The sequence below is a fragment of the Actinia tenebrosa genome, unplaced genomic scaffold (assembly GCF_029948245.1).
Source record: "Actinia tenebrosa isolate PJP-AT-01 unplaced genomic scaffold, QUT_ActTen_1.0 PGA_scaffold8__29_contigs__length_14323225, whole genome shotgun sequence".
NCBI classification, from domain to species: domain Eukaryota; kingdom Metazoa; phylum Cnidaria; class Anthozoa; order Actiniaria; family Actiniidae; genus Actinia; species Actinia tenebrosa.
In genome coordinates, this window is record NW_028292585.1 from 6,771,536 (window position 1) to 6,795,270 (window position 23,735).

General features: G+C 37.2%; 1 protein-coding gene and 3 long non-coding RNA genes across 4 annotated transcripts in view; 3 read left to right on the plus strand and 1 right to left on the minus strand.

Annotated features, from left to right (window-relative positions):
- The window catches only part of LOC116295004 (usherin-like), a 64,563-nt gene that overhangs the window by 30,292 nt on the left and 10,536 nt on the right, over positions 1 to 23,735 (minus strand). The gene's annotated exons all lie outside the window — the stretch shown is intronic.
- Positions 3,983 to 5,952, plus strand: LOC116295023 (uncharacterized). The gene is made up of 2 exons (XR_004196975.2): positions 3,983 to 4,199; positions 5,691 to 5,952. It is a non-coding gene; the product is annotated as an uncharacterized LOC116295023 (long non-coding RNA).
- On the plus strand, positions 7,939 to 9,307 carry LOC148905066 (uncharacterized). Its single transcript, XR_016118737.1, has 2 exons — positions 7,939 to 8,126; positions 9,022 to 9,307. It is a non-coding gene; the product is annotated as an uncharacterized LOC148905066 (long non-coding RNA).
- LOC148905067 (uncharacterized) lies at positions 17,474 to 18,387 on the plus strand. Its single transcript, XR_016118738.1, has 2 exons — positions 17,474 to 17,691; positions 18,171 to 18,387. It is a non-coding gene; the product is annotated as an uncharacterized LOC148905067 (long non-coding RNA).

The following is a 23,735-nucleotide window of genomic DNA, read 5'->3' on the forward strand; positions in this document are numbered from 1 at the left end:
TTTAACTAATCCATTCGGCTGTTATTTATCCAGTAATTGACCTCTCCGACGAAAGTAAAAAACAAAAGCTTGTCTCGGTGGTGAGACCGTTGAACCAGTAAGCGGCGGCCCACATTTTTAATCGACTAGTACAATGATACCTTACTGGTTAAGATTTCTTATAAAACTAGTCGTTTCATAATGTTAGTGAAAGTGCTGCACGATATAGCAAGAACAACATTTTCCTTTACCAACAGCCGCACCAAGATACGTGAAAACATTCATCAACATACTACTAAATTTGACAGTGTACATGTGAATTCCTCGAGGGGCCGCATAGACCCTCAAAATATCCCCACAAGTATCCTGCAAACCACACCGAAAACGTGCCTTTCTACTAGTGCACGTTTCCTTCCTCTTATAAAAGAACTCCGCCATCCTATTACGCGCCGAGCCGAGTATTTACCGAGCAGTTTTTCCGAAGACCCGTACGACACACCGCTCCCGAGCATATTCCGAGCCTTCTCCGAAAAATCCGTCTGACCTACGCCTTGATCAATTCGAGTTTTGCTCGCCGCATATTCCACAGGTCCTAACATGCAATAACTGTGTGTCTGTATTAAGTGTGCTTCTCGTCTAACTGCTTCTGCAGCAATATTGTGGAAATATTCTCGCGCTCTAGACGATTGTCGAAACCATGTTTGATGAGGTATCAAAACACGCTCGCGTTCATCCTTTACTCAGAATAATAGATATTTTTTCGTTTTTTTGGTGCGTGTTTTGTTATTTTCATAAACCAGCTTAAAAAAAGTTTTCAGTTTTTGATACTCTTATCAAACCTTGGTGTTGTGAAATAACCTCGAGAAGCTCGAAACCACTCCTCTACGTACTCGTCGTGGTTTTCCTCTCTCCTCTCGTTTTCTCTCAACATCCCAGTGGTTTGATCAGAGTATCAAACACGGAAAACTGTTTTGATCTTGTTAAACTAAGCATGCGGATGTAGTTATGTGTGCCATTCCGACCAGGCGCTCCGACCATAACGACCAAGACCAACGTTTTACTAATCATGCTGGTGTTTTGAATAAAGAAAAGATCTATAGACCTATAGACGACCAAATAGAGATAAGGCTAATCAGTAAAAATAAAAATGCGATTGATTAAATATCTCTGTTGATATAAGCCAGCAGGCCGGTTCGAGTCTGTTACATTGTATTTATTCGTCGTGTTTATACACACGTATTGTTAGCTACCTTGGTTGTGAGGTCATCAGCTGTCTAATGACATCATTCCATGCGTGGTGTAAATATCTCATCACCATTTGACAATTGAAAAGTTATGTTGCGATGCGTGTGGTCTCTTTAGGGAAGAACGGGTGACGTAATGCGCTTGTCTCTGCATCTCACTAATGAGACACGGGTCCGACTACCGGATATGGTGTCGTAGGTTAGTAGAGTTGTTTGCTGGTTCTCTCGAGCTCCTGGGCTTGGAGGGTTTTTCGTTTTTCTTCGGGTTCTCCGGTTTGGGAAGCACGGGTGGCGTGCGCTGCTAATGCGCCGCCTCTCACCAATGCGACCCGAGTTCGAGCCCCGCCGTGCTCGGTTTCGTATGTGAGTAGAGTTGTTTGTTGGTTCTCTCCTGTGCTTCGAGGGTTTTTCTCCGGGTTCTACGGTTTTCCTCCCTCCAAAAATCAACTTCTAAAATTCCAATTCGATCTTGGGCTTTCACCTAGCATGGATCTGAGGGTTCCGTTCGTGATTGTCTCACTCTGTGATTACAGACAAAACTGGTAGATTTTTTTTTCTCCCTCAACAAAAATCAACTTTTAAATTCCAATTCGATGTGAATTCGATAACGGAACGAGGCGACAGGTATGTATGTGTCGCCTGGGATGCTTGTCAAGCAGATTATCATAATTGATGTAACTATTGCAAACGCTCAAAAATCTAAAAAAAATCCAAATCACTCACACTATTGCGCGCCAAATAAAGTCATTTTGTTTACAAAGTAGTTAGTGTCCATTCTGTGATTAGTGCGCATGTCCAGCGCAGGGCATTATGGGTAGGATATTACAAATCGCGGCAAAGGCAACGTAAAAGATAGTAGTTTCTCGTTACCTCTCAGATCCACGTCTTTTCTCATTCAAAGTTTTATCTCGGGGTATCGATCTCTTTGATTTGATAGTCTTTTTCTTATAATTTGTCAAATAAGGTTTTAAAAATCTCTTTGCAAAAACGTCTCTCGTGCTTTCGTGTTCTACAGTTGCCAAAGTCGAGACTAAAGAGAAACAAGTTTATTGAACGAGTGAGACTTGATTTAGAGAGGGGCACACTTGAAGGTTGCAACTAAATGTACTGATAAACTGGTAGCCATCATCGCCTAACGTCTTTAAATTTGCGGGTATACTGTTTAACGTAGTCAAAAGAGAATCATTTCTTGGATGAGTAAGATTGTTCTGTTTTCCTGTAGCGCTAGAAAATCGGAAATTGAAACTTAAACTTGAATTATCGAGCACTTTCACACTACACTTAAAAGGAGTGCAGAGAGTAGCAAGAGAAAATTATTGTAGAATTATTTTTAAGTGCTTATCTCGTTACATATCATTGTCTCTGTGTGGTTTTACTTCCTCTATAATGAACCAGCGGAACCTGCTTTTTGTTGGGTACTCTTACTAAGATGCGAAAATCAATCGTATTGTCAATAACTCATCTCTTTATGTAAGTTCGCAAAGCATTCAAAAAAAACAAAACTCTTAAAAATGCCAAGTAATGGGGAGTTTACACGGCTAGTGTGGCATTTCTAAATATTACTTCAAGGCCAACAAAAATATCATGGCTCTAAAGAGCATGTTAAAGTTCATTGTCAATGTGAAGAGTCCAAAGAAAAGGACCCAAGTCAGCAATGACCAAAGATTGCCAACTTAATAAGAATTGTCCATATTAAATGTGCAAACTTTGGACTTCAATGAAGTGGTTTCATCTCGTATTTGCTAAATCTAACAGCTGGATTTTTTAAGGAGTGATTGCACCTATCTTTAGAGTTGTTTAATTAACAATTTTATTGGGTGCAGATATTTTGGTATATCAAAAAGTGAGTGGAATCGATTGGGTACGATTATTCTATTGGTCTAAATGAGTTTTTCTTAATTAGCAGCAACAAACTACTTGATATGACGCTTTGAAGGTGGAGTTAATTTTAATATGTCCGGAAGAAAACTTATTCAATAAGTTGGTGAGATCAATACGCATCCTATGGCTATTTACCAAACACTTGATCAATACCAATAGCGCGAATGGGGAAAATATGATGAAATTAGGACGATTTGAAGCGCTAAAAAAAGTCGGTCAAATTTTTCATTACTGAATCTTGATCAATACCAATAGCGCGAATGGGGAAAATATGATGAAATTAGAACGATTTGAAGCGCTAAAAAAAGTCGATCAAACTTTTCATTAATAAAAAGTTATGGCAAGGAAAGATTTGTTCTATTTTCTAACTTTCGGGATTAATTACTGAGCTTGGGGCGTGCATAAGACCAACTAGTCTCTCAAGCGTTTGAGTCCAATTGGACTGCGCAGCCCACAAAATTACTCGCCTACCACCCTACAAACAGTGTTTTGTGTTATGTTCAACAGATCAATACCTAACTTTTTCTACTTGATTTGAATGTAAAGATCAAGGCATAAAAACTCATATGCCTTCTATTAACTTTTTTAATTTTATATTTTAGTTTTAGGATTAAATCTTGCCTGCATTTCGTTTCTCCTGTGTCTTTTTTAAGTTCCTTAATAAGCTTTGAATTAGTATTTAATAAAAGGAGTTATTATGTTGGCGTTGGACAGTTGGAAGAGAATTGTTGTTTTAGAGTCCTGGAGTTTGAGACTGTTGAATTGAGAACGCCAAGTCTCATACAATTATTTGTTAGCATCCACTTGACGCAACACGCCAGCTGGACACGATAACATTGCGTAATTACAGCAATGAACCTATAAAATAGGGCTCTTTTTTCTTCTTCTTCGCATTCAAACAACTGCAAGTCTCACCTCGAAAACAAGATCCTATGTGTGAAGAGTAAGACCTTACAAACCAACAAGATGAACTCAACTAAGCAAGTATTCGTCCTGGTAGCTTTGCTGCTAGTACTGTCCATGTTTCTTGACGGGAACGAAGCGTCCGTGGCTGTTCCTGGGTCTCCGTTTGGAAAGCGAGGCGGCGCAAGTAAGGTAAAGCAAACAATGTTTCATATTGTGTCTCTTTAGAAGACGCGTGGATGAGTCTATAGACCCACCGGCCACGCCCTTTTCGTGTCATAAGGCAGCAGAACGACTAAGGCACAGATTAAGTTGAACTTAAGCTCCACGCCCTCTTCTCCCGCTTTTATGTAACATCTATTAGTTCCACAATCAGTACTCACTTTGCCTCCGCTAGAGTCAAGTCAATCATGAGTTTATCGTTTCCTGCTTTAATGAGAGCACATTCAATGTTACTCCTTGACCATGGCCATTTTTACTCGTTTTTCCTCATTCGTTTAATGATATCCCTTGGAGTAGTTATACTCTTCAAACTGGCACTTGAAGTCGAATTGTTCCAATGATGGCACACGGTGCCCTGACTGTTAATGTCAGAATATCCCTTAGAGTAATCGTTAGATATACTCTTCAAACTGCCACTTGAAGTCGTATTCTTTCAATGATAAGCACAGGCTGTCGTTTTATCGCACTTGTCTCCGTATGAGGCATTCAGAAATTAAGCGACATTTAGAAGAGCTAAATTATATACACAACAAAAAAACGGCGTGAAAAAGTATAAAGTGGATTTAAAGAGCAAGTGTTGTAGATAATGCGTTTTTAGAGTTTTGTCAAACTTTTATCAGGTCGACCACCACCAGACCATCAGGTAATGTCATTATTGGAATCAGCCAATCAGCAAGCATTTTGTTCGTAGCTCAATATCGCGGTTTTTATAAATCCACGGTTTTCGACTCGGTAACAGTTTATCCTCATAAGCAAATAAAACTCACGCAAGAAAAAAGTGACCAAATACTTTCTACAAATTGTTAATGAGATATGTTTTGTGTGTGTGTGTGTGTTTTATTTTGTTTTGTTTTTTTGTTTGTTTTTGTTTTGTTTTGTTTTGTTGTTTTTTTGTTGTTGTTTTTTTTTTTTTTTGATGATGAAAAAAAAAAATGAAAAATTAGAAGTAGATATTAGGGAATTTCTTTTTGACAATTAACAATGCCATTGCACTCTTAAATTCGAAGTCACCTATTTTGTATATTTTAAGGAGGGTTGGGAGTTCGAGTATAGTTCATGAATTCTATTATTTTGAAATATCGAAAGTGTGCTTTTTTCAATCTGCTCACTCATTCTGAAACGTTAAGTACACCTATTTCAAAAAACATTGTCGGTTTGAGATCTAAAATCACCGATTAACACGCTGCAAATGTAATATATTCACAGTTGAACAACATAGTTTCCTTTTAGATTGGAATATGAAGCATTACCATTGAGTTAGGAATGTGATTTTTCGTATTTTAGCCAGAAAACATAAAAGCACAAAAATTCCGTCTCAGATCGCCCATTTCAGGAACCTCCGACCGACAACGTCTTTAAAAATAGGTGTGTACGGTTCGCAGCGAAATCTATGTTTCGCAGTTGGTAATTTGTATGGTTTATCTATTCATTGTTTCTTATTCCCCTTTCCTCTTCTTTCAGGCAGCTTCTCGTGCACATGCGCACATCTGTGAGGCAGCCAAACTCGTTCAGTGTCAACCAAACGACGAACCTGCCCGAACAGATATCGATTGATAACCTTATCAGGCCCTTGGTTGAGACCTATAAGACACAACACAAGAGAAACTCGGTTAATTGCTGGCGATTAAATAGTTAGCTGGAATCTACTAAGGCTATGTCAGCCATGATAGTTTGTCCAGTGGAGTAGCCTGCTGGTTAAATAAATATTGTCAGAAATGAAAAACGAGTAGTCGTTTGTTGAATCCCTTTAGGACAAACATCTTTTTTACCTACCGGACGGATGGACGGATTGGTGAATGGATGGACGGATAGATGGATGGATGGATGGACGGACGGACGAATAGATGGATGGATGGACGGGTGGGTGGACGGATGGAAGGACGGGTGGACGGATGGATGCCATTAGCAGAGTTTTACTTTCCTAACTTCCCCCCATTTGGTTGTTAAACTCCTGTTATTCTCTTTTTCTTTTCTTCCTTCCGTTTCCTTTACTACTTCTTAATTGCAATTCATAAATGACTCATTCTCCGCGGGCTAGATGACTTTTTAGGGCTTTTTGCGTTCATATTCCTCATATGACCTCGGGCTTGCAGCTTTTTAACTTTAATTCTAACGAAAAGTCCTTAAAAATACGTATTTACGATCTTTTAATTAAAGGGATATTTAAAGTGTAATAATAAAACTGCCTGGAAAGTTTGAGGAATATGTATATTTATAGAATTTTATTTTCGAATATCTTGAGTTCAAAATATTTGTACAGTCCTGCAGAACTGCTTAGGGTTTTTTTTTTTTTTTTTGTTTTTTTGTTTTTTTGTTTTTTTTTTTTAATATATATTTTTAATATTTATCTTAAACTCCTTCCTGAATGGCGGATCGTAAGCTTATTTCCGAGTCAATATAGAATTTAAAAAGTTACAAAGCTAAACAAAATCAGTTTACTTCAAGCTGCTTTAAAGACTTGGACCTTCCTCAAAGGGGCCCATGAATTCTATTGAAAACCCTATCTAGTGTTGATAAAACGTGGGCCAGCACAAGATGAGTAGATCTGGATTTTCGTCTCGTCTCGTAAAGGCTTTTGAAATAAATTATTTGTTCACCTGTTCATTTTAAATTTTTTAACTAGTTTTTGTTTCTATTTCTTTCCTCGTTCTTTTCTGTTATTCTTTTTATATATTTCCACTTAGTCAAAAAACGGGTGATACAATAATAATACAAGCTTTTTCTCGATCGTTGTAGCTTTTTTAAAATCTTTCCTCTACCTATGCTCTTCCTTTCCACTCAATGAAGCTGCTGTACTTTGAGAGAGTCGTAGTTTCGTCCTATTCTGCAAGTTTAGTCTTTGCCGTATTCTGCAGGTTTCAATTTATTCTTTTATTTTTAACTCACTCCACTCCACCCTTACGGATGCTTCTGACGGATGTATAACTACATTCACTCTGAAGCGAAATTACTTAGATAAGTTATAATGGTTTATTGTCAAAATAATGTGAGGAAATGGCCCATTGCACGCCTATAAAGGACAATATAGATGGATCATAAACGGTGCGTTGTGCGAGAAAGCGTGGGGAAATCCTACAACTGGCTTGGCCTTTCTTTCGTCCGCGAAGTAAAGTAGTCGGGAAATCTTCTAAAAGTATATGAAGGACCCACTGAACAATTTGTCTTCGGGCTTTGATACGCCCAGACGTTGTTTTAGGGTTCGATCAATGAAATTTAAAGTGTCCATAGTTCCACAGATATTAAAGTAATACAATTCCTTAAAAGTAACCGTTAAGAAAATGCTCGTAACGTACAAGGAAATAGCCCGTGGTATGAAATGGAAAATTTATCTTTTTTCTTTGGATTCAATATATATCCGCCCCAAACCCTATTGCTCTCTTTCGGTCAGCTTAATTACGGCCCCTACTAAACTGAAATGGCGAAGGGCTGTGTTCTGGGTCTAAAGAATTAGAGATGACAAATATTCATGTGCATTGATTTTGACTTCCAAACTTCCGTGTTTAATTTAGTTCTTTTCTAATAGCGTTCCACACATAGCTTGGTAGATCTGCTCTTATTTACCTAATTAAATACCCAAGTCGTTAAGCTAGTGTTCTCAGTGTTTTGCATTAAATCTATTTTTTCTGCTCTTTAAACGTTTTATGAGTCATAATTCTGAATGACTCTCACTGGCATTGATTACCACGAGAAATGGTATAAAAGTCAGTTCATCTGAAGATCTGAACGCGTTTACCATTAAGTATAACAAGACAGACGAGTAACATGGCCTGTGGCAAGAAAGTTCTCATCTTTGTTACTTTGATAGTTGGATTGTTGGTGTTCGTAGATAAGAGTTCTTCGACTATGCCCGTGCCCGTGCCTGGACCTCCTTATGGTAAAAGAAGCAGCATCAGTAAGGTAAGAGAGAGGAAAGTATAGCAAGCAATGTAATGTATAGGGGAATAAGCTATAGCATTGTTGTAAATGAGGTAAGAGAGAGGAAACTACAGTAAGCAAGGGAATGCATAGTGGAATAACGCATAGCATTAGTGTAAACGAGGTAAGAGAGGAAAGTATAGCAAGCCATGAAGGGAGCGTCGTAGATTAGACGTAATGCAACTACCGAATTCGTACCGGCAACACTTTAAGTCGCAGTTCTCTATTTTTATAATGAGCAATTAAGTATAATATGCATGTATGAGCCATAACAACATAAAGCTGCTCTTTATTTTACGCTGAACTGTTTAGTTCATCTTGGAGCTAACTCAGCTAAGCTGTTCGTTTGTACTGCAGTACTAAAGTTAATCATTTTAAAATCAAAAAGTTAAACTAATGTCATGTCTGATATTCTACTTCGCTTGTAAACTAGATAACCTTAAATTAAGCTTGTTAACTTTACTTCTCAATTTTTTATATCCAGGAAAGTGTAGACTAGAAACTTACGTAAGAAGCAAACGTGTCTTGTCACGCGACTGATCGAAGTCGCATGGGCTTGAGATTATGGGATTGATAAGGCTGTCCAGAGAAACCAGAGCTATTTTTCTTGGATCAATTTATTTAAAAGCATAGGGCTATTCTGTACCTGTAGTCATATAAAAATGGGTAGTTTTGAAGAATAACTTAACTTTTAGGAAATCTTTCAATTTCTTACTTTGGAAAATGTCATTATTCGTTTGATATGAAAAATATATATATATGCAAAACAGACCAAATTAAAATATGTTTCAATTTGCCGGTAAAACTTTAGACTTATTATTTATTTTTGTTTTTATAATTCAGTGTTGTTTTTTTTTTTTTTAATGTATTTTTATAGGAAGTCCGTCTTAACATCTGCAATGCAGCAAGACTCGTGCAATGTTTGGCAAGCGATGGGCTCCGAATGGATATCGATTAGCGATGACACTTCGATCTCCGATCCGATACATCACGATGTTTACCTTAAAAATTACCAGGAGTTGAGAAAAACACTTTCATCGCAACCTATTGGTTATTAGCGATATTGGATAGACATTAAGGATAACAAGGAAACATGTAAAAAATACATTATTAGTTTGTGTTGAGTAACATGGAATCCAATAAAATGTTGAAATACTTATGAATGAGTCTAGATAATGATAATGATTTATGATTTATATAGCGCCCTTTCTATATGGATGTAATCAAAGGCGCTTTACATTGAGTTGTGAATGACAGATTGCTTTTATGCAATTCACAAGCATGAGAGATGGTTAGTATGAAGTGTAGGCACTGAGAGTGGTCACTGCCAGGGTTTCTTTACGTCCTCATTGCTTTACTAAGGAATTAAAACAAAACAGCGATAATTACAGCGACACTAAATGCAATGACAAGAGACAAACTATTTTGGTGGTAGCCAAGAATTTATAATTATTCATGATTTTGTTTGCTTTTTAGGTCTGCAAATTAGCAGCACATCAATCTTCCAATGTCAAAGAAATGGATAGTATAGTGAGCCCCAAACGAATATCGATTAGCGATGACACTACTCCGTATCAAAAGTGCATGGTATCGTGGATAGATAACGATAAGAATAATAAAAAATTAAGAACATGAAATAAACCACTATTTTTAATATTAAGCTCGCGTTTAGTAACCTTGACAAGTACATGATAAATAATAAAATAAGCCTTGCAGGTCTTATGGAAGAAAAAGTTGTATTAATTGGTTAATAAGGAAAAATTTAAAAATTGACTCAAAATCCACCTACTCCTATTATGAGTGATACTCCATGTAGCGTTATATAAATCAGCCAGAAACGACTGGTCAAAAACATGAATTTCACACCAAATCAAATGTTCGATTCTTAGGATTTTTGTTGTTGTTGTTGTTGGTGGTGGTGGTGGTGGTGGTGGTGGTGGTGTGAAATACATGTTATTTAACAGGCTTTCCTCGCTTTCGAAACACTTTGAAAGCGCTTGAAAACAGCCCAGCTAACTATACGCGATAACGCCAACGTCACCTGTAACAGTCACACTTTAAGAGATGCTTTTGTGGAAACAAAAATCGAAAAAAGTAAGGAAGAAGAGAAGAAGAAGAAAAAAGAAGAGAAGAGAAGACGAAAAGAAGAGAGCCAGACGAGAAGAAAAGAGAAGGAAGAGAAAGAAAAGAAAATCAAAAATACCACTTTAATAAAGTGCTATGATCTCCACTGAAATGAAGCTACTTTTCAAAGTTTAAACGGCTAGTCTGGGTGTATATATAGTCGTGTATGGAAAGGTAATGTAATAATATATACTTGTCACGCAACATTAGGTTCTATTATGTAACAAATGTAATATGACTCTCTCTCCCCTCTCTCTACACACATTGTATCAAGTTAAGCACCAGAATAAGTATACCGAATTGATCGTCATTAAAGCAAGCAACCATAATCAAAGCCTCCACTAAATATCATGACATGGTGTCAGAAGTAAAGCACTAAACACACAAGACACTGGAAGGTCAGTAATATTAAGAAATAAGCGTTTTTTCGGCAAGAAACACATCAAGCATGGCGACAGGGTTCACGCCCCCTGTTATGAACTGGCAAGCTGGAGCCGATATCACCGACGAATTTGCTAGATTTAAACAATATTGCCAATTAATATTCACCGGTCCGTTCTCAAAGAAATCAGATGTAGAAAAATCCTCATATATATTACTTTGGATAGGCCGTCAAGGCGTAGATATATACAACAGTTTCACGTGGGCCGACGACGATGACAAAACAAAGCCCGACTTCATTTGGTCCAAATTCGAAAAGCATCTTGCACCTAAAACTAACTTTAGATTAGAAAGATATCAGCTACAACATCTAAAACAAAATAACGATGAGAGCACTGATGATTTCATGACTAGGTGCAGGAATCATGCAAATAAATGCAAGTTTAGAGATCAACAGGAGTTAGAAGAACGCCTGATTGAACAATTGATTATAGGCACTAAGCATGTTAAAGCTCAAGAGCGAATACTAGAGCACGGAAACGACTTAACGCTTGACAAAGCAATCGAATACGCCCGAACTTACGAAGCAACGATGGCGCATATAGCACAGCTATCCAACAAACCGCTTGACAACCAAAGCGTGCACGCCATAGGAAAATCCGGAACCGGGAACATGAGAAAATGTGGAAACTGCGGAAACAATCACGAATACCGAAAATGTCCCGCATATGGCTCTACATGCAATTACTGCTCCAGAGCTAACCACTGGAGTAAAATGTGCCGTCAAAAGAACAGGTCCACACAACAGCCCACAAACCAACATACGACACAAGACAAAAAACCATCATATCAAGACAGCACACAAGACGCACGTCACAAAAACAAGCGCGTCCATGAGATGGTGAACACAAATGATTTACATGAGCATTTTGACTCATTGAATTTTGAATCAATAAGTGTCGATAACGTCAATACTAAACCCAGAGATGAAGTATACGCAACACTAGGCGTTCAATTGGCCAACATGCGAAACGCACAAGCTGCAAACTTGAAGGCCAAGGTAGACACAGGAGCACAAGCCAACATCCTACCAATTCGACTTTTCAAACAGATGTTTCCGGAGAAAATTGGTCCAGACGGAAACCCGCTACCTAAAGCCCTAAAGCCATCAGCAACAAAGCTCACAGCATACGGCGGATCAGAAATCGGTCAACTAGGCATATATGATATAGAATGCACACACAACAAATTGCAAACCAAAGCACCTTTCTACATCACCAACGCGCCAGGCCGTGCAATCATAGGCTTGCCAACAGCACTAGATTTAAGGCTAATTACACTGAACTGTTCTGTGGAAACACAGGATGATGCCAAACAACCACACAGCCAAAGTCAAACAAACCACGCTACGAGCCAGAAGATAGAAAATAAAGCACAGCTATTATCCAAATACCCCACCTGCTTCGACGGCATCGGAAAATTCCAAGGCGAATACCATATTACGCTGAACCCCAACATAGCCCCTGTGATTCACCCACCAAGAAGAGTACCAATCAGCCTTAAGGATGATATCAAGCTAGAGCTAGACGAGATGATGGAACAAGGAATAATCACAAAGGTCCGAGAAGGTGAACCCACCGCATGGGTCAACAGCCTAGTCTATAGACGCAAACCCAACGGTAGAATAAGAATATGTCTGGATCCTAAAGATCTTAATGCCGCCATTCAACGTGACCACCACGTTACGCCAACACTAGAAGAAATTCTTCCCAAACTCAGCGGAGCCAAGCATTTTTCAATTCTAGATGCCAAAAGCGGATACTGGAACGTCGTCCTCGACAAAGAATCAAGTTACCTCACAACTTTCAACTCCCCGTTTGGCAGGTATCGGTTTCTGAGAATGCCATTCGGCCTCCGTATGTCACAAGACGTATTCCAATCCAAAATCGACCAGACCTTCGAAGGCTGTAAAGGAGTCATTGGAATCGTCGACGACATAGTAGTCTATGGCCAAACAGAAGAAGAACATGACCAAAACTTGCACAGCATGATCCAAAGATGTGAGAAGACTGGGTTAAAGCTCAATCCAGACAAATGTCACATAAAGCAAGATAAGATCAAATTCTATGGTATCATCTGTAGCGAAGCTGGAATACAGCCCGACCCTGCGAAGGTGTCCGCCCTGAAGCAGATGAAACAGCCGGGAGACCGCCGAGATCTTCAAACCTTCCTAGGACTAGCAACCTACATGAGTCCTTTCATACCCAACTTAAGCACACTTACAGCACCTTTAAGAGGTCTACTCAAAGATAACCAAGTCTTCACTTGGAACGCCAACTACCAAGCAGCATTTGAGCAAGTAAAGAAGTCAATCACTGATACAACCACTCTAACATATTTCGACGATAGAAAGGAAGTAACCCTACAAGTTGATGCCTCGACCAAGGGTCTTGGAGCATCCTTACTCCAAGATGGCAAACCAGTCGCTTTTGCAAGCAAGTCGCTAACTGAAACCGAAGCAAGGTACGCTAACATCGAAAGGGAACTTCTAGCAGTAGTATACGGTTGTGAGAGATTTCATACTTATCTATTCGGGCGACCATTCACAGTGTTTACCGACCACAAACCTCTAGAAAGTATTCACCTCAAGCATCTGATATCTGCACCACCCAGGTTACAGAGAATGCTACTAAGATTGCAGCCATACGACCTGAAAATCAAGTACATACCCGGCAAAGACATGTTGATAGCAGATGCACTCTCACGTCTATCACCAGAAGATCACCATCCCATTGGAAACATGGAAGTCCAAGTACATGAGGTGTACCCTCAATTTAGCAAGACCATGATTGAGAAGATTCGTGAAAACACCAGCGCAGACCAAGAATTAGCCACCCTCAAGCAAGTCATCTACGAAGGCTGGCCATCAACCATCAAAGAAATCTCAAAGAGCCTAAAGCCTTACTGGTCATTCAGAGACGAATTAGGAATAGATGACGGAATACTAACAAAAGGTCAAAGAATCATCATTCCCGTAACGCTTCAAAATGACATTCTACAAAAGCTTCACGCAGCACACCAAGGAGCTGAAAAGACAAAGCTCAGAGCCAGAACTTCTGTGTACTGGAAGAACCTTAACAACGATATTGATAAGATTACCCAATCATGCCCCATTTGCCAACAACATCAGGCATCTAATGCCAGACAACCGTTGCTGCCAACTGAGATACCTCCTCGGCCATGGCACACCATAGGAACTGATCTGTTCCACTTACACGACTCTGAATACCTTCTGATCTCTGACTTTTACTCCAAATACCCATTCGTCAGGAAGATACCCAAAGGGCAGAGTAATAGCAGAACTGTCATTAATGCGATGAAGCAAATCTTCAGCGAGCAGGGAATCCCAAAAATAGTCCGCTCAGATAACGGCCCTCAGTACGACAGTGTAGCATTCCAAGAATTTGCCAACGAATATGGTTTCCACCACGTAACCAGTTCTCCACACTACCCACAAGGAAATGGATTCATAGAAAATCAAGTTAAAACAGTCAAAGGTGTTCTCATGAAGACACTCGAGAAACGACAGGATCCCAGTATGGCCCTGCTTTGTCTACGCACCACACCCATTGACAATAAACTCCCATCGCCGTCTGAGTTACTTTTCGGAAGAAAGCTACAAGATAACCTACCCCGCACCATCAACAGGAGTGCCAACAGTGATCAAATCACCGACCGGCTAAGGGAGAAACAAGAAATCCAAAGGTTCTACCACGATCGTAATGTCAGACCTCTACCCGAGCTAGCAAGAGGTACCAACATCACCATTCAGAATCCCTCGACCAAGAAGTGGGAGCCTGCAGTCGTCAAGGAAAAGCTTGAAGCACCACGCTCATATTTAGTGACGTCACAAACTGGAAGTGAGCTTCGACGCAACAGGTGTCACATCAGAGAAGCACCCCCAGCGGCAGAGCAACCTACCAGTGAATATCAAGAACTAACAGAGACCAGAGGCAATGCAGAACCTCAGGAAAACAACGGAAGCCACGCACCTGGGACCACAGTTACCCGAAGTGGAAGAATCGTAAGACCGCCCAACAGATACGTTTAAAGACAAACAAAAAAAAAAAAAAAAAAATTAGACACTTGCAAGCATGAGCAAGTAGTATTACTGTTATTACATATGATATTTTTTCTATTAAGATAATTTTTAGCGTTTCATAAAATTAGTTTTTTTCTTTAATGAAAAGGGGGATGTAATAATATATACTTGTCACGCAACATTAGGTTCTATTATGTAACAAATGTAATATGACTCTCTCTCCCCTCTCTCTACACACATTGTATCAAGTTAAGCACCAGAATAAGTATACCGAATTAATCGTCATTAAAGCAAGCAACCATAATCAAAGCCTCCACTAAATATCATGACAGGTAATGCCCTTTTATTCTACTATTCTACGTTGTCTGGCTTAAAAGTAGATAACATCTTATAATTTCTGTCGCTTCAAAACACTTCACATCTATCGTCTACATTTAACCGTGCACTACTACATCATGCAAATATCTAGATGAAGATCTAAGAAAACTTCCCTAATCTCCAAATTAAGATATTCGTTATCAACCAGGCTTAGTTGACGTACTATCTGCATGAGGGTATTTTTGTATTCGCAGTTTTCTTTTGTCTTAGGATTGAATTATCTTCGAAAAGATCATTTTATGGATGGTTTATTTGTTGGCCTCCGAAAAGCTTGTTTGTCAAAGGCGCAACTTTGCGTAGGAAATGCAGTGAGATTTTTTTTCCTTCTTCTTCCAATAAACCTTGAATAGCCATTCATTCATTCATTCATTCATCCATCCATTCATCCATCCATCCATCCATCCATCCATCCATTCATTCATTCATTCATTCATTCATTCATTCGCCATTCATTCATCCATTCGTTGGTTCGTTCATTCGCTCGTTCCTTGTTTTTTCGTTCGTTCGTTCGCAAGTAAATTTTCGACAAAAAATAATATTAAAGAGGCGAAGAGAAGAAGTACTGTTGGGCTTGTTGCTGAAATAGATAAGTCATACTATTAAAAATAGACCTCCTCGGCTAATGTTTTCCCATTTCAGACCACGTGCCATTCCCTTGAGAATAATATTCTTTGTTTGAGTTGTATACATATTCATGTGTCTTCTCATGTGGAATGATACTCTAGGGAATGACACGTGGTCTGAAATGGGAAAGCATTACGTTAGAGCCGAGGAGATCTATTTACTCTTAATTTACCTATTGCGCATGTTCATATATTAATAATAATTCAGTTATAATAATAACTTTATTAATTTTAGAAATTTTGGCTTTGTTTTGTTCTTAATTAAGAAACAGCCGAAGATCCGAGACATGACGAGACAACAAAGAATGTAGATATTGAAGTTGCGCAGAACTGAGTGGATGCTAAAACGGGCCAATAACTTGTGCCACACCTGTGCCGAAAGCAAAGAACTGCGTCACGGACGTTAACTTATCTCGTGAGCTAACAATCGCGTGATTGAATCAGTGTTATATTATTAGTGGTTAAAATCATAGAGAGAGAGAGAGAGAATCTGTAGGAGAAAGTTTTTGGTTACACAAGACTTTTTAGATTTCGTTTGGGTAACTATCTCTTCTCTTCTCTTCTCTTCTCTTCTCTTCTCTTCTCTTCTCTTCTCTTCTTTTTCCTCTTGTTCTGTTCTTTCTTCTTCTTCTTTTTTTTTTTTTGCATGTTTCCGTTTTTCAGACAATGTCATCTCATCAGTAGTAAAGAGCTTTCGATCTTCAAGGTAAGAAAGATTGGAAGCGGATAAAAATGAAATAAAACTTAAACTGATTTAGATGTCAGCTTCAAGTAGCTATCAAACTCACTAAACAGATCACAACACTTTTTCAGGAAATAGAAGTCCATTGTACAATAAACCTTTAAGCATATTAAAGTACTATCGTATCGCTTTTATTCATTTACTATTCTTGTCGGTGAATCACGGGAATTCAAGAAATTCAAGGAAGACGAATGTATTCTTTGCCGACCACGAAACATACAATGACTGTCCAAACTCATCTTGAAATTTTGAAAATATACTAACCAATAAGCTAATTAACTAAGCTTTGGTTTTAGATTTAAAGAATTTGTTTTTTCTTCGACTGGCGAGAGATGTTTGGATGTTAAGAGGAGCATTAAATTAAGGCGAAGGAAAACAACTGTGAAAAATTTAGGCGATTGCGGGGGTCGTCGTTGTAATACACTTTCACCTAACTCTAAAATTTAACAAGTTTTAAAAATAAAATATAGTGTTTCATCTATTTTCATCGTTGTTTTGAACAATGTTTTCTATAGAGGTAGGTAGGTTATTTTGCAGAGAATTATTACAACGTAGGAAGTAAAATGAAGCTGTTAAAAAGTGCTTAACTATAGGCCGCGAATTTGTAAGTGGTCAAAGTTATTAAGTAAAGCCAATTTTGACTTGGTTTAAAATGAAAAACTAAACTAAACTAAACAATTATTCATTGTGATTGTTAAAGAATTAAAAGGACTTCTTTTCATCAAGTTAAATGCATTGCCCTTGATATGCGAAGATTAAGTAAAGTCTGGTCGAGGGGTTGTTTCTCGTCAAGTTGGTCTTCGACAACAATCGTTAGTGTGGGTTTTAAATTTGTAGGCAATATATTTTGATCACTTTGAATGACAATAAAGACTTCAAATATCCGTTTTTACTCTTGATGGTTTAAATACGTTCTTAATAGTTCATTACCGTTGGTCGTTGTTCACTCACCGAAAACCAAAAACGAATACTGGTATCAATTATAGGCGTTTTGTGGCTATAAAAGACCACGCGACAAAAGAAGTCGTTCATATAGTTGTCAGAGAAGTAAAGCAGAACCAAGCTTGAAACATGCAGAAAGCAAGGCTATCTTTTGTGCTTATCTTTGCTTTGGTGCTAGGATGTTTACTGGTGCAAGTGCAAGAGGCAAGCGGTGGAATGCCATCTCCACCGTATGGAAAAAGAAGATATAGAATGGTGAGATATTGAAAATCTATATACGTTATGATATAATATTGAATAGAATAGAACAGAACAGAGCAGAGCATCAGAGCAGAACAGAACAGAACAGAGCAGAGCAGAGCAGAGCAGAGCAGAGCAGAGCAGAGCAGAGCAGAGCAGAGCAGAGCAGAGCAGAGCAGAGCAGAACACCCTTTTAATCGATCAAACAAAACACTCTTTAATATATATATTTGAAAATAAACCAGTTTTATTATCTTTGTAGCTTTTTAATTCTCAAGGCATCAAGCACTAAAAACTTGTTAAAGGCATTTCTAAGTTCTTCTTGTATTGCTTTATTGTTAATTACATTTTTAACTCAATATCTCCGCTATAAAAATGAAATAAAAATATATATTTATATATATTACAAAAATATATTCATCATTATAAAGACACTGCTGTTCAATTGTAGATCATCATTTTGATAAGAGATTGGTCTTTTTATCTTTCTTCAGCGTGATATAGCAACCCTGAATGAACGAAGCATGGAGCAAGTCTGTGACTTAGCAAATCTACTTAATTGTTATCAAGACCACAAATGAATTTAAAATGCATTCAATTTATTCGACATGGTTTAGTATTCAAAGTGACCAAGTGAACAAATTGTAAATTCAATATTTGAGGAAAAAATAAAAGTATAGCAATAAATAAAAGAAAATGTTTTAACGCTTAGAGCTTGTGGTTTTTCTTTCGTTTTCATTTTAGTAACGTAAAATACGTGTGCTTCGCTTGTCACAAACACAAAAGTTTTAGTTCAAGGCTATGTGGGAAGTTAAATTGGATTCATCGTTTTCTCCTTTCACGAATTACTGAGCATGCACGAAGCCTCGCGTTAAAACCTTTGTGCTTGACAAGCGAAGCATACACTTATTTCAATAAAGTTATTTTATTATTTTACACGTTCTACCGCTTGTTAACTGTTCATGGACTTGCGAATCTTTTACCGGTTAGTCTTACCTCTTCTAAGCATCATCGAGCTGCGGTTTGTATTAAAAAAAGCTTTGTATATGTATGCTTTTTTGATATGAAAAGTTTCCCATGATGCTCAGTGATCTCAGCCTTCTAGGTTTATGGTGACTAGCTTTATTGAAATAAGCGTATATCTGAAGTGGGCTATTAAGAGGACCTCCTCCTTTTTGCGCAGGCTCACTCTGAGACACCGCTGACTCTTCCAAAATGTATTTCAAGTCTATAACAAGTGGTTGATCAATCTTACTAGCTAGAAGCTCATGTTAACAAAGCTTATTTTTTCAGTTTCCTTTTCTTTCCCTTATTTTCCCCTTCCCTTTCTTTGTTTACATGACTAAGTTTAAGCCTTTTAGCTTTTTCCTCTGAATTTCCATTTATGACCTTGACAACGTGCTTACTCGTGTGGCGTTACCCCTGACCATTTATCAGTGAACGACATCCTATCCTAATCAGGTTTATTTTTCATCCATTATCATTTTAGGGTGGTTTATTCATTCATTCATTCCATCAATAAAACACATCCTCATATTATCACTATTATCTTACGTACGATCTTCCTCAAATATTTTGAATATGAATATTGTGACTCTTCAAACTTTCCTTCGTCTGAAATATATAACAACATCTCGTGCGCACGTGAAGTGAAGTAAATTTTCGACGGAAAAGAAGGGAGAATATAAAGATTATGACCTTGTTACCAAAATAAATAAGTCATGCTACCGTGAATAATCACTTATATTAATAAAACAGGCGGCAAACGAATCCGTTCTAGTTTGGCTTTGTTCTCAAGAGACAGCCACAGAGCTGAGTCAAGACAAGACAAGACAAGACAAGAAAGAATGTATATATTGAGGTCGATAAAAATAATTTAGTTATAATAATAAAACAGGTGGCGAACGCTTTATTTTAGTTTTGCTCTGTTTTTAAGAAACAACCGAAGATCCGAGACATGACGAGACAACAAAGAATGTATATATTGAGGTTGCGCAGAACTGAATGGATGCTAAAACGGGCCAATATAACTTGTGCCACACCTGCGCCGAAAGCGAAGAACTGCGTGACGGACGTTAACTTATCCATAACTGAGCCATAATCCCATTTTCCAGGAAAAATCGTTCCATAAGTCCTAAGTCTCCAGTGTTTTGCTCAAATCCCATTCCTAGTTTTCTATTGTTAGGTATTTGTGATAAATTCCAAGCCCCAGTGAATGAAATCCCATTTCCCAGCCCTCTGAAAGACAACTTCCAGCTCCCATATTACCCCTTCAGGACCCCGTCAGTTTTTAAAGGAATCTCTAACCTTTTCCTTATCTTTTATTTTACTTCATTTTAATTGCATTTCTTCGTACATGATTGCTCGTATGCTTCAGTCACTCAATATCTCTATCAGCAAAATTGCAAAAAGATATTTAAAAAAAGGAAAAAATATATATCTATATATCTATATATGACGTACTGCAGTTCAAATGTAGTCGGATTGAACGTATTTATTGATTTTGTTTTATTTCCTCAGCGTGAGATTGATCCGCGGAAACCCTGAATAAACGAAGTATGAAGAAATTAAACTTTGCAACTTAGCAAGTCTACACAGTTATAATCAAGACAACAATTGAAATAAAAAAGTATCCAAATTAGTCTAATCATATTTAAACCGAACAAAATAAGAAATAAGAGTATTATCTGGCATAAATTTGTATTTGAGTGACTAATATAATAATGTAAAATATATTTGCTCATCCCGTACGTTTTTCAATATCATTTTGGCCAGGGGGGGGGGGGGGTACTACCCTATATTCGCTATACGGGTACGTGCTGCCAAACAGGGTATGGTTTTCAGCGATTCTACTCTGAAACAGGGTATATGAAATCACGCTCGCTCTGGAACAGGGTATAAATTTCAGCGATTTTTACTCTGGAACAGGGTCAAGGTTCAGAGGGCTCAGCGGCAAATCCCTACCCTAAACGGGCAAGAGTACCCCACTCCCCCCCCCCCCCGGGCATTTTGAGTGGATTTTGACCAAAAAAACATGGACTATAGCATTTGGTATAGATCGATTTTAGTCATTTACACTTTTTCTATCCTTTCCCACTTGTGTATAATTTTCACTAAGTCATACTCAGTGGTTTGGGAAAAAACAATGGTCAATTACAGTCTATTTTCAAACTTTTTTTCTCCATTCCAATGGTGATTTTTACCATTTTCACACCTCCTTCATCCAATCCTAATCAAGAACATTTTCCAAATTTTATCATTTGGGCTAATATCAATACTTAATAAAGGATGTAAAATAGGTCATTTTGGACCATTTTGGGGCAAAAATCATGAACCATAAGACAATGGCTTAGATCGATTTTGTGTCATTTTCACACCTTTTGAAAAAATATCAACAATTAATAAAGGATGCAAAATAGGTCATTTTGGACCATTTTGGGGCAAAAAGCATTGACTATAGCCCATGGTTTTGTTCGTTCTTGGGTCATTTTCACACCTTTTAAAAAATATGAATTATTCATGAAGGATGCAAAATAGGTCATTTTGGACCATTTTGGGGCTAAAAGCATGGACTATAGCCCATGGTTTTGATCGATTTTGGGTCATTTTCACACCTTTTGAAAAAATATCAATTATTTATGAAACTTGAAAAATGGGTGTTTTTGGCCAAAAAGCATGGACTATAGCCCATGGTTTTGATCAATTTTGGGTCATTTTCACACCTTTCGAAAAAATATCAATAATTAATGAAGGATGCAAAATAGGTCCTTTTAGACCATTTTGGGGCAAAAAGCATGGACTATAGCCCATGGTTTTGATCGATTTTGGGTCATTTTCACACCTTTTGAAAAAATATCAATAATTAATAAAGGATGCAAAATAGGTCCTTTTAGACCATTTTGGGGTAAAAAGCATGGACTATAGCCCATGGTTTTGATCGATTTTGGGTCATTTTCAGACCTTTTGAAAAAACATGAATTATTTATGAAACTTGAAAAATGGGTGTTTTTGGCCCAAAAGGATGGACTATAGCCCATGGTTTTGATCGATTTTGGGTCATTTTCATACCTTTTGAAAAAACATGAATTATTTATGAAGGATGTAAAATAGGTCATTTTGGACCATTTTGGGGCTAAAAGCATGGACTATAGCCCATGGTTTTGATCGATTTTGGGTCATTTTCACACCTTTTGAAAAAACATGAATTATTTATGAAGGATGTAAAATAGGTCATTTTGGACCATTTTGGGGCTAAAAGCATGGACTATAGCCCATGGTTTTGATCGATTTTGGGTCATTTTCACACCTTTTGAAAAAACATGAATTATTTATGAAACTGCCCACTAGACATGTAGAGCTTGCGACTCTTGACTCTCATCTGATGTCAGTATTGTTTCCTTATACTCTTTGTTTACTGCTGGTTCATTTTCCATTATCGTCACAAGTATTGTGCAGCTTTCCGCTGAAATTTAATATATATTATAAAGAACTGAGATGTTGGCGCTTGTTTTGACGAAGACTTCCCAGTAGGCATAAAGGCTTATATGTATACTAGAATGTAAATGCCTTGTTGGATTTTTTATGGCGCTCACTGACTCGCGCATGTTACATAATAATAATAATAATAATAATAATAATAATAATAATAATAATAAATAATAATAATAATAATACTTTATTCAAATTCAAGTTCAAAAAAAGAAAGAAAAAGAAAAAAGAAAAAGAAAAAGAGAGAATTGGAAAAGGAAGACCATGAGGCTAGCTCTATAGTAAGGTCCCTAAAATAAATTATATATATAAAATAATAAAATGTACATTAATATAGCTGCCATGTTGGTTGACGATAACAAAGCATTTCTCATTAGATTCTCTTGCTAGATCAACCAACATGGTCACATGGTTGCACGCACTGTATTACTGCATGGCATATTAGTGACCAGTCGTTACACCCAGTCTTTGCTTTATCTTAATGATGGTATGCTTCGTTTGTTTGGGTTTGTTTTTGAAACAGAAGAAAAACTGAATAAAGACAGAATGTAAGTTAGAAGTGTTAAGAAAGAATTTGGCAAATAAACAATGAGATACAGAAAAATTGTTACTCACCACTTTGCCCTTTCGTTATTTGTTGAGACTCTGGTTGAAGTACTAGGAACAAGAGGTTAGGAAGAAAAGAAAAAGAACAAACGAACAACAACAATAACGATAATAATAATAATAATAATGATAATAATAATAATAATATAATAATAATAATAATAATATAATAATAATAATAATAATATAATAATAATAATAATAATATAATAATAATATTATTATAATAATAATAATGATAATAATAATGATAATAATAATAATAATGATAATAATAATAATAATGATGATGATGATAATAATGATAATAATAATAATAATAATAACAATAATAATAGAATGGACTCAAGCTTTGATTATGCTATTATATGATCTTCTCACAACAATTTACGTATTTATGTATGTATTCAGGTAATACACATAAATAGTAAATATAGGTATTATACATATGTATATATATGTGTGTGTGTGTGTATACATATATTTATACATAAGGCTTAAGCAAAGATTTGACCCTTTTATTAACGATAACTGGATTTTAAAAACTCATTAATAATTCATGAAGGAAACACAATAGAAATCATGACCATGAAGGTGATTTTATATCTGATATAGATTCGTCTTCATTTGCATAAACTTTAACTTGGATTTTCTCTATCAAACTAGGTTCATTTCGTAAAGAATTCGGTACAATATGAGAACCTACATCATGAGTTTTTTAAGCCGTTTAATAAACTCGCAGATCGTGTTTTATTGGGTCTAAAACCACTCGGCTACTCGGCTATGTTGAGAAATTATGAGTTTCATGGCATCCGATAATTTTATAACTTTTAGTAAATTTACGAGATTTTTTTCCTCACAAAAGAGCCAAAGCTTTTGCATTATCATATCGTTTTTGCTTGCAATCCCCCAGGCAAGCAAAGTCAAATGTTTGATTGCACATTACGTCATCGCCGCCATGTTGG